Here is a 10,626-nt window from a genome sequence, read left to right on the forward strand (position 1 = left end):
AGCAATAGTAATCCTATGTCTTGGTGTTGGGCAAATACTTGATGCTTGTAGACATCCTTTGTAATGATAGAGCATGTTCAATCACCTGTTTTGGTTCAATGCAAACTTTGTCATGCATTATCTTGTTTCTTTTAAACCAAAAACCCCACGCGATTGAAAAGAGTATAGTCAAGTCACTTGCTCTACCTTCTTCTCTCACTTTCATTGCTACATCCATTACATTTATATCCCTTTCCATATTTTCCATAATAGGCACATATCTATCCCAATAATCTCTAATTTTAGGATAATAGAATAATGCATATGGAAGATCTTCTAACCTTTCATTGCATAAACAACATGTCCCTTTAGTAGTCACATTCTTCTTTTGCAGATTGTGTTGAATACGTAGCCCTTCTTTGCAAGCTTTCCAAGCAAACACCTTTACTTCATTAGGGACTTTCATCTTCTAAAGAGCATTCCATAGAGCATGTTTTCTGCTAGCATTTGAACATTCACTTGAGTCACTACTAAACTTCTCTCTGGTTAATCTGTAAGCACACCTAACACTGAATGTCCCATTCATCTTCTAAGTCCATGTCCACTTAGCATGCTACTCTCCAAGATAGATCATGATTTTTAGAATTTATGTTGCTACATTTGGATTGAATAGAGCTCTTATCTTCTCCACATGTCACCATCTTGTATTTTCTGTCAATAATACTAGCCATTGTGTCTTCTTTGTTCTAAGCTTTTATGTATATGCTATCCAGTGTAAAGATTGATGGCCTAGGAATGATCCCTCCAAAGTTTTGTAGTCTTCCTATCAACTATCCTCCACCTACAACCATGAATCAACCACTTTTTGGCTTCCCAATTGATCTAGTGAATCTTTCTTTCATAATTTTTTTTGACTCCTCTAAGATTTTGCCATCATCGATTCTAATTCTAAACATAAAGTACCAGGTAGTAAAAAATAACTCATAGAATATGTCAGGATTGAGAGAGCTACTGCCTTTATAAGCACTTCTTTCCCACCTTGAGATAGCATTTGTTCTTTCCAACTCTACAACTTTTGCCAAACTTTTTGTTTTAGTTTTGATAAAAAAGGAAAAATAAGAAAAAGAAAAAGAAAGAAGGAAGGAACCGAAGAGTACTACTGACTTACTTTTGCTTATATATGTGTGTCTATGCACATTGTTTCATAATTCTTATATAATTAGTACCCCATGGATAAGCTCCTCATAAGGTTGTATTTCTTTACTTTTGCTTTCACTTCCAAATTTTTTTTACAAACTTTTGAGCTCTAATTCCTCCAACACGGCTAATTTTTCTTCCTTTTATCAACTTTTCAATGTAGCCAATTATTTAATTTGCTGCTACGCATTTCATGTTTACCACATTCAAAGACGCATTTCACATATAAAGCAACAAGCTTGGAATGACTCTTAGTTAATTTTCCTGGTTTACATATTTGCACACATATTATGCATAATTGGTTCAATAAATTGATATTAAGTCTTCATGATTTCGTTTCAAATTATTCTTTCAAGACCCAATGTCAATTCAGTTTTGACCATGCAAACATATTTTAACATGGATCATCTATAGTCTGACTGAATCAATATGTTCGCATATAATGGAAAATGCTATACATAATGTAGGTTTATTTACGTATCGATGTGGCCATGCTAGTTACATAAGAAAATGTCATCACTCGTCTTTTCAAAAAATGGTACAGTGTCATTTTTAAATCCACATTAATTAATCATTTTTTCAAGATGATAGAGGAATCTACAGTTAGGCCTACAACCCAACTAGCCTGAATTGGGTTCAGCCCGACCCAACCTGAGTGCACATGTTGAATGCAGCAACCCAAATTGGCCCAACCTGTTGGGGCCGGGTTGGGCTGGGCCCATCTCCACCCAAAACTCCATCTTTCATAGCAATCTCTAGATCCAACACTTGCCCATTGCCACCCACATCAAACTTCCCATCCCCCCATCTCTCTTCCGACTAAAGGGCTGGTACATTGGCATTCTATTGAAAACCTCTTTGCAAGATGCTTCAAGAAATTGAGGAAGATTATTGATATGAAAGAGTGTGAGACACCAAAAATTAGTGTGTTTTAATATATTTATTAGTATTTTTATTATTCTCTTTTTAGGTTTGGGCCTTTTGTGTAGTGAGTTAGGAGAGGGGTTTGTGTGTTGTGTAGTGAGTTGTTGGGCCAATTGGGGTGTAGGAATGGGACCCAACCCGTGCGTGTGAGGGAGCCCAGTCCCCTCCTCCCTAAATGGGGTCATTTTGTACTACAAGGGTTAAAACACACACACACACACACACACACACACACACTCTCTCTCTCTCTCTCTCTCTCTCTCTCTCTCTCTCTCTCTCTCTCTCTCTCTCTCTCAGGTTCACTCCTACTCAACCCAGTGCCGCTATAGCCAGCCCATGTTGATGGCATCAGCAACTTCCCTCGTAGCCTCCTCCTTTACGCCCAACCACCGAAGCCTCCCTCTTTCTCCCTTCTCCTCGAGCAACACCTCCCTCTCACGGGTTCTCCCTATCTCAGCCCAAATCCACCACCTCCAGTTGCACATCACGACCATTGAGCTGAGCCCAATTCCACCCTTCAAAACCCATCTTGAGTGTAACCCCATCCTTTAATCTGATTCCGGATGCCCTCAGGAGAGTTTTCGTCGTGCACTGCCATTCTCAGCCACCCCCAGTTGCCTTCTCAAGGCCGTGCAACCATCCCCGAGCACCCACATTCCCTTTCCTGTCGTCCCTATCTCACAAAACCACCTGACCCACAACTGATAGCCCCTCCCAGCCGCCATACTCTGCCACACCACTCTAATGAAGCCCTCTCCTCCACCACTAACAACCTAGATCTCCCATCCCTCTCAAGATAGAAACCCACCAAAAGCCCCCCGTCTTGCCCAAATCCGCCACTGCCACCTTGTGCTGCCACTGCTGACTCACTACCACTCAATGCACATGTACACTCTAGAATTGCCTGTCTGCACTATAAGTGGTCCTCCAACATGACCCTTGAGTTTTAAATATGATTTTTACCGCTAACGTTGTTTGCAATCTAGTTGCGTTGAGATGGGCCTTGGGTCTAATGAAGTGTTGGGCTTGATACTGTAATAGTGGTTGGAGTTGGGCCTTAGGCCGGATTGGAGGATGGGATTATGCATGTAGTTGGTTGGTGAATTGTGCACTTGTGTTTGTTGTGCTATTGTGTGATGTGTGTAATGCCATGACATCCAATATACTGTCTGTCATGCATATGCATATTTATCATTAATTGCCTAATTTCTTTACTATGCTATGTTATACCATGTTGTTGTGAAATTGTAAAATTGGGTTTTCATGTATTGGTGATAAAATGAGGGTGCGTGCGTATCTTGACCTCAAGTCGAGATGGGCCATTATCTCTGTACATACTTATAAAACTGAGTGATATCCCCTGGGTTTTGGTAGGGCGATAACGAAATCGGATGAGACGGTAATGCTCTCGTGCTAACTATGTAGCTCCTCTGCTAGCAGGGGCTCGAGGATGCCTGGTCACGCGCCCGGCGCGGAGCTAGGCATCACTCATTACGAAGTTATATACACAATCATTACCCATTGTGTGACAAAGGGAGCTAAGGTGTAAGGATGGTCTTGATGGGAGATCATGGTGTACATGGTAATAAACGGTTGTGCTTTGGGCCAAATGGGTTTTTAGCGTGAGTGGTTTTGGTTAAATGGGTTCCTTTTGGAAAAGGGTGGAAAAATGGATATTGTGGACCTTTGCTTGTATTTATGTCTTACTTTTTTTGTTGTATAAATGTATGCTTTAAATTCTCGACTGTTGCATTTTGATTACTTTATGAGATTGCGAAATCTCACTGTGGTATTCCTAATTTTAAGGAACCGTAGGCTTGATGCAGAGAATGAGACTTAGCAGAGGGACTAGCCCCACCCAAAGAATGAAGACTTGGAGAATTCGTAGTTGTGATTTGAAAGTTTTGCTTTTAATTCACTTCCCAGTTGGATAACTATATTAACTATGTGAGGAGTATTCAATTGGGTTGTAGACTTTAAATTTCTGGTACTTAACTTTGCCCATTTATTTTTCTACTGTGATATTTTGTGTTGCACACATATTGCATGCTTGCATATACTAGCACATGGCGTTGGGGTGTGTGATCTGTGTGGTCATTATCCCGGTGTCAATGTTTCCACCAAATCACACTTGGGAGTCAAGGGTGCCACAAAGAGAAGACAAAGAGACCCTTAAAATTCCAAGAGTGAAGAGACCCATCACATCTAGTGGATAGAGACCCATCTCTTTTGCTATCTCTCTTATCGGCAATTGACAAGGAACAATGCTCGTCGAATATGACATCTTTTTCTCCATCCTTGGCTTTCTTTCTCACTTTCTTTCTCTTTTTTTCTTTCTTTACCTGATCTATCTCTTTCTTTTTGTCTTTTCTATCTGAAAAATCTATCTTTTCTCTTTGCATTTAGAAATAAACTCCACCCTCTCAATAAACTCAACCGCCAAAGGTGAGCACTGCCTCCTTTTCATCCTCCTCAACGTCGCCATCGCCATGCTTTTCTTTAGGTTCGTGCCACCGTGGGATCATGAGCACAGTCGATTCCATCTTATCCCCTCGGACCACCTAGTTTTCCAATCAGAAGAGTCAACTATCCTTTCGTCTACTAGGTGCGTGCTTTGCGAGACCCACCAACACCATGACAACAGACTCGGGACTGAAACAGATGAGGACTGAAGTCTCCTAGGGTTTGGGAGGACTGAAGTCAATCAGTTTAACACTTATAATCCAAACTCTTCATTTTATCAGGTTGTTGAACCGATCATTTAATAACCTGGCATATGCAAGGTTAGGCTGCTCGGTTTGGCCGACCATATGCATAGGCCTATATGCAGTTGTCATTCTCCTATTCCTCTTCAAAGCATCTACACAACCTTCAAGAAATACCTTTTTAGGAGAAAAGGTTGGAGATGGAATCATCAGAGAGATTGAAGATAAGGTTGTCCACAGCGTTGGAGGTCTGAGACAATGAGTCAGAGGTATGGCAAATTCTCCAATAGGGATTCTAAATTAGAATAGGAAAAAATGATTATTTTTCACCCAATCATGTACAAGGTCTTCTATCCAGCTTGAAAACAATGAGAACTCAGAAAGATCTCAAGGCAGATCAATGATGGGGATTTCGAAGCAAAATAGGGGAAAACAGAAAATAAATCTTTGAATTGGAGCTTACCAGTGTAGCCAGCTTCTAATCGAACCAAATGGTAAAGGAACACAAACAAAGAGCTGAGAAGATGTGGGTTTGAAAAATCTTTGGAGAGGGACTTGAACAAAAATTGAGCTCTAGAACCATTAAGAGTAAAAATAGGATTGAATTTTCATGTGTATTGGGTTTCAAACGTTGAAGAAAAAAATAAAGGAAAAGGCCATATAACCACACCAGCACATAAAGATGCATGTAAAAGAGTGAGTACTGGTAGCATCACTAATATATAAATAAATGTGTGCAATTATAAAAGTAGCAAAAATAAAAGAAAAAAGACAATCCAAAAGTAAAGTACCAAAAAATTATATACAATTCCAACAAAGAAATCCTCCATATAGTTAGTACAACCATTTGGCCAGATAAATAAAAAAAGTCCAATCAAACTTCAAAGGGAAACATTCCCAAGTCATCACTCATCAGGTAGGGTCGATCCTTCATAACCATATCCGTCCTCTACAACAAAGTCTATGATACTATGGAATGGGACCATAGGTAGGAACACCACAATGAAATTTCACAATCTTAGCACATAAAATCATAGAATTGACATCCGAAAATACTAACACAGAAAAACATACAAACACATAACTAACGTGAGAAAGGGATTTACAAAATTACCATTTAACATTACCCAAAAATTTTATAGAGAAACCACTCAAGCCAAATTGCATTTCTATTTAGAAAGCATTCATTTTATTATGATATGCATCATGATCTCCCCTAGGGACCATGTATACACTCTAGCTCCCTTCGTCACACCACAGGTAACGACCATGCATGTGACTTCATAACGAACGATACCCAACTCTATGCTTAGCGTGTACTTGACAAGGAATCCTCTAACTCCCACTAGCAGAGGGGCCATGGAGTAGTACCGAGAGCATTACTGTCTTGACAGAGCCTACTATTGCCCGAAAACAGCCTAGGGGACGTCACTCAGTTTTATATTCTTTCCAATGCCCAGAGGAGCTCCACCAAGATAATGCTTCATCTTGGCTTGAGTCGTGATCCATATAAAATCTATACAATCATTTTAATTATGCATGCGCCATCGTCTTCCTTAGGGACCATCCACATACTCTGGCTCCCTTTACCACACTCAAGTGTTACTGTCTCATTCGAGTTGGCATGAGAGTGTTACCGTCTCATTTGATTTGTTGTTGCTCAGTGATAACCTAGAAAACGTTAGTCAATTTTACACACTCCCAAGTGATCAAAGGAGCTTCATCGAGATAGTGCCCCATTTTGATTTGGGGTCATGATACACACACAACTGTAAAAATCTCATTTGTCTTTTTGATAGCAAAAACACAATTCCCCAATTCACGACACTAGTACCAACAAAGCACAATAATAATGAAAAATAGATTAATAAATATGCAGTTATGGAGCAGGCAATTATTGGATGACATGGCATAATACAATACAACCAGTAACACAAATTTAATAATTTTCATAGTTTCAAAGAATTAGGTTTTCCACAACTACACGTGATTTCGCTCCACAAGGCCCTAGGCCAACCCTTCACACCAACAACAGTTTCTTTCTCAACACTTCTTAGGCTCCCGACCACTTAACCATTCACATTCAAGTTGAGCAAACACAAGGCCAATATTCCCATTGTTATTATTTTCAAGGTTAGTTTAGAATTTTACTTACATTGTGGAATGAGAATTTTTGGATGATCAAGAGCCCTGCCTTAGGTATTCCATGAGTGTGTGCATGCACGTGCTGTTGGGAGAGGGAAAAATAGTTAGAAAATTCTAAATGCTATCTAAAAAATAACATATAAATAGAGTGACATATGGCTTATAGTGGTCGCTTCAGGAGAGGTGAAATACAGCAGAGGTAGTGGCGGTGCATAGTGGCAGAGGCAGATTTGGACAAATTAATGGGAAACTACGACTGGGGAAAAAACTAAAGGGTAGTAGGTTCAATGTGAATAGAGTGTGGAGGAAGGAAGACTCTTGGTGGTTGGTGGTGGCGCATCGCTAAGAGGAAGAGGGATCTTGGCTCAAGTTGGGTGGATTTAAGATTGGGAGCAAGAGGCTGAGTTGAGGGAAGAGGCTGTGGGGGTTGTCGAACTACCACCAATGAGCTCTTCAGAGCAGTGGACTACGGCGGAACCTTAGGAGGGAGATAGAACAAGTAGAGAGTATCTGAGTGAGGGAAAAGAGAGAATTGAGGGATGGAGGTCAAGATCGAGAGGAGCCCACCATGTCTAATGTTGGACGAAGGAGCTATGAACTACAGAGGCTGATGGATTAAAGAAACAAAATCGACGGCAATCGATGTTGGTTAGGATGCCGAGTGATGATGGTTCTGAGTGGCTACAAATTTGCTCCTTCTTAAGTCAAACAACGGTGGATGGTGGTTGCAATTCTAAATTCGATGAGAGAGAGAGAGAGAGAGAGAGAGAGAGAGAGAGAGAGAGAGAGAGAGAGAGAGAGAGAGAGAGGGCCAACTGAAAAGGGAGATGGAAGAGCTCAATGATGATGGAAGGTGTTGAGACGAGGACAGTGGTGACGACATCAAGGGATGGACGACAGAAATGTGGTGCTTAGGCTGGCGGTTGAGACCCACAGAGGAAGAAAGAGTTTGGGGGAGGGGGTAATGAAATGGAGGAGCTAATGATGAGGAAGAGCTATGGTCGTTGGACAATGGCAGAGGCAGTGGTGGCAAGTTCATATTAGCAAACAGAAGAAAAAGAGAAAGAAGGGGGTTTGGGGTGGTGTAGTGTAGGAGAAGGGAGGGGAGAAAAGAGAAGAAGGAATAGGAAAAAGCGAGTTAGGGTTTTCAATCGTAGTCTAAAACAATGTACTTTTGGTGGGAGGGTTGGGCTTTTCTCATACGCTAATGGGCTCATACACGAGCTGGGCCATAATCTTGCCTCCACTCACCCTAAAAAGAACACACTTAAACCACATATTTGGGCTCCACCTCACTACAAAGACATGCATTTCCAGACTTGGGCTTCAAGTGGGTTGGGCTTCAGAGTATAAATTTGGCTTCCAAAGCAAAATTTCTACTTCCACCACTGCTGAAAATGAGGTTGGTTTTGGTCAATTTGATTGATCCTATATATATATATATATATTTATATGTTTTGGGGCTTTTATAAGCAGCCCTAAGGTTTGGTATGACAAAGTGATTCGATTTGGATTTGGCTAAGTTTGGAATGAATAAATATTTGGTTTACCTAGCCCATTAGTCCAATAATGGAATATGCTGGAATTTGGTTTGCTTAGGGTTTGATTGCTTTGAACCGAATTTGGATTTATAAGAGTAATATCAACTTTAGCTTTTCACTAGGAACTTTTCACCAACAATCATAAAATTTATGTGCTATATTATCACTTAAAATATATTATGTGTTACCAGCTTGCAATGTTATTGTTGAGTTGGATGTATTGCTGGTAGTTAATTGGTACAGAAATAAGAACCTCCTTGTAGGCATGTAAATATTTGGGAGGATATACTTGACTTTCAAAAATTTATAAGTTTTGATGTGCAACATATATACAGAGAAGGAAATGGTGTGGTAGGTGTATTAGCTAATCTTGAAGCTTCATGTATTACTTTGTCTATCTCCTCTATTTTACAATTACCCAGATATTTGTATGGACTTTTTGTTATTGATAAATCTGGTTTACCACATTTTAGATGGAAATAGTACTTTTGAATATTTGCTTTATTTATGTTATTGTAATGATCATATTGTGGAACAATAGGCTGCATTTGGATGTTGAGGTAATCTCAGATGACTTGGGTTGATTTGTGAGTAATAGTATTTTGTGAGTCTCATTGAAATGTATTTAAATGTAAATAGGTTGAGATATGTGTTTGAATATATGAAATAAGTTGAAATGGGCTTAATATTTTTTAATGAAAAGTTAAAAAGGTAGTGGATCCCATCAATAATTGATTTGAGATAAGTAGTGGGTCTTATTAATGCAAGTGGTAGTTTTTTCTTAGAATGCATGATTTTACAAAAGCTTTTGTTTTGGGATTTAAGTAACCCTAAAAGCTATTACATAGCTTGTAAAAGGTATTCCTCTACCATAATTAAGATAGGGTTATTAATAAAATTTGGGAGTAGTACCATCCGTCTTCCTACAAAAAAAGAAAGAAAAAAGAAACTAATTTAACTAAAACTAATAAAATGTAAGATGAAAATTAAATAGCATTTACCTTAATACAAAACTTTTGAATGATGCCAAGCAAGGAGTTAATGGTATGTGTGGACATTATCAATATCGACGGACTCAAGGTGGATATTAAGAAATGCTATTAGTCAAGTGTATGGTTAGAGAATCTTGACTGGAGAAAGCACTAGACAGGACTAATATTGTTGTGTAAGATTGGAGAAAATATAGATCAGCTGAGGAATATATATATATTTATTTTCATTTAGCTTGTAATGCTAACGTACAGAGCAAAAGCTAGATCTCCCATGGAAATGTCTTGGAATGAACCCAGGGATAGTGGTTAATTTCCTGAACTCCTTTCTACGAGTGCTTCCATGTAGAACTTGTTTTATGAAACTGCATGACCAGTACGTGGATTCCTCCTCGAATGGAAACTTCAAAAATAAACTTATATATATTATATCAGCAACTTGGCTTCCGCACCGACCAATATAACCAATCCAAAGGAGACGGATGTTTGTTTCACGTTTCTTTACTTTTACGTCAAAACATGAGGAAACATTTACTGAGAAATACCCATGTGAACGAAGATATTTCATGTTCTATTGGTTGGCATGCACGTCTATAGAAAAATAAAGTTCACGTTAGATTCTGCAGTAGTTCTAGATGCCATATAGATCTTCACTGTTTTATAATATATGGCGCTTGAAAAATGCAGATGTGTGGACCAGACTTGAAACAGCAGCTCAGTCAACCTGTTGTTGGAGAATCCGAGGTGGTAATATTTTAATCATACTCATGATTTTTAAGCTAGGGTTGCAGAACTTTCCCATTGCTCACAAATCCAGCTAGCAAGAAGGCTCATTTATCTAGAAGATTGTGAAGATTACATGGGCTAGCTCAACTCGTATAAATCTTGAGTTTGCGTGCGTGCTAGTACAATCGGAGATGCGCGCAGTCACTATTTTTTAATGGCTATTACTAACTTCTGTATATAATTCAAGTCTCCGGTAAAATTAGGAGTTTCTCACTTGTATTTTTTGTCTCTTAAGCTAACGAAAGTGTTCTTCAACAACATCTCCTAATAATACTTGTGAAGAGAATATTTTTTGTTATATTTAATGTAATTTGAATTCAAAGGTCGGATTATTTTGGCAAATTAGAAAGAATTGCTTCA

This window comes from Carya illinoinensis, chromosome 9, assembly GCF_018687715.1.
Source record: "Carya illinoinensis cultivar Pawnee chromosome 9, C.illinoinensisPawnee_v1, whole genome shotgun sequence".
Classification (NCBI taxonomy): Eukaryota; Viridiplantae; Streptophyta; class Magnoliopsida; order Fagales; family Juglandaceae; genus Carya; species Carya illinoinensis.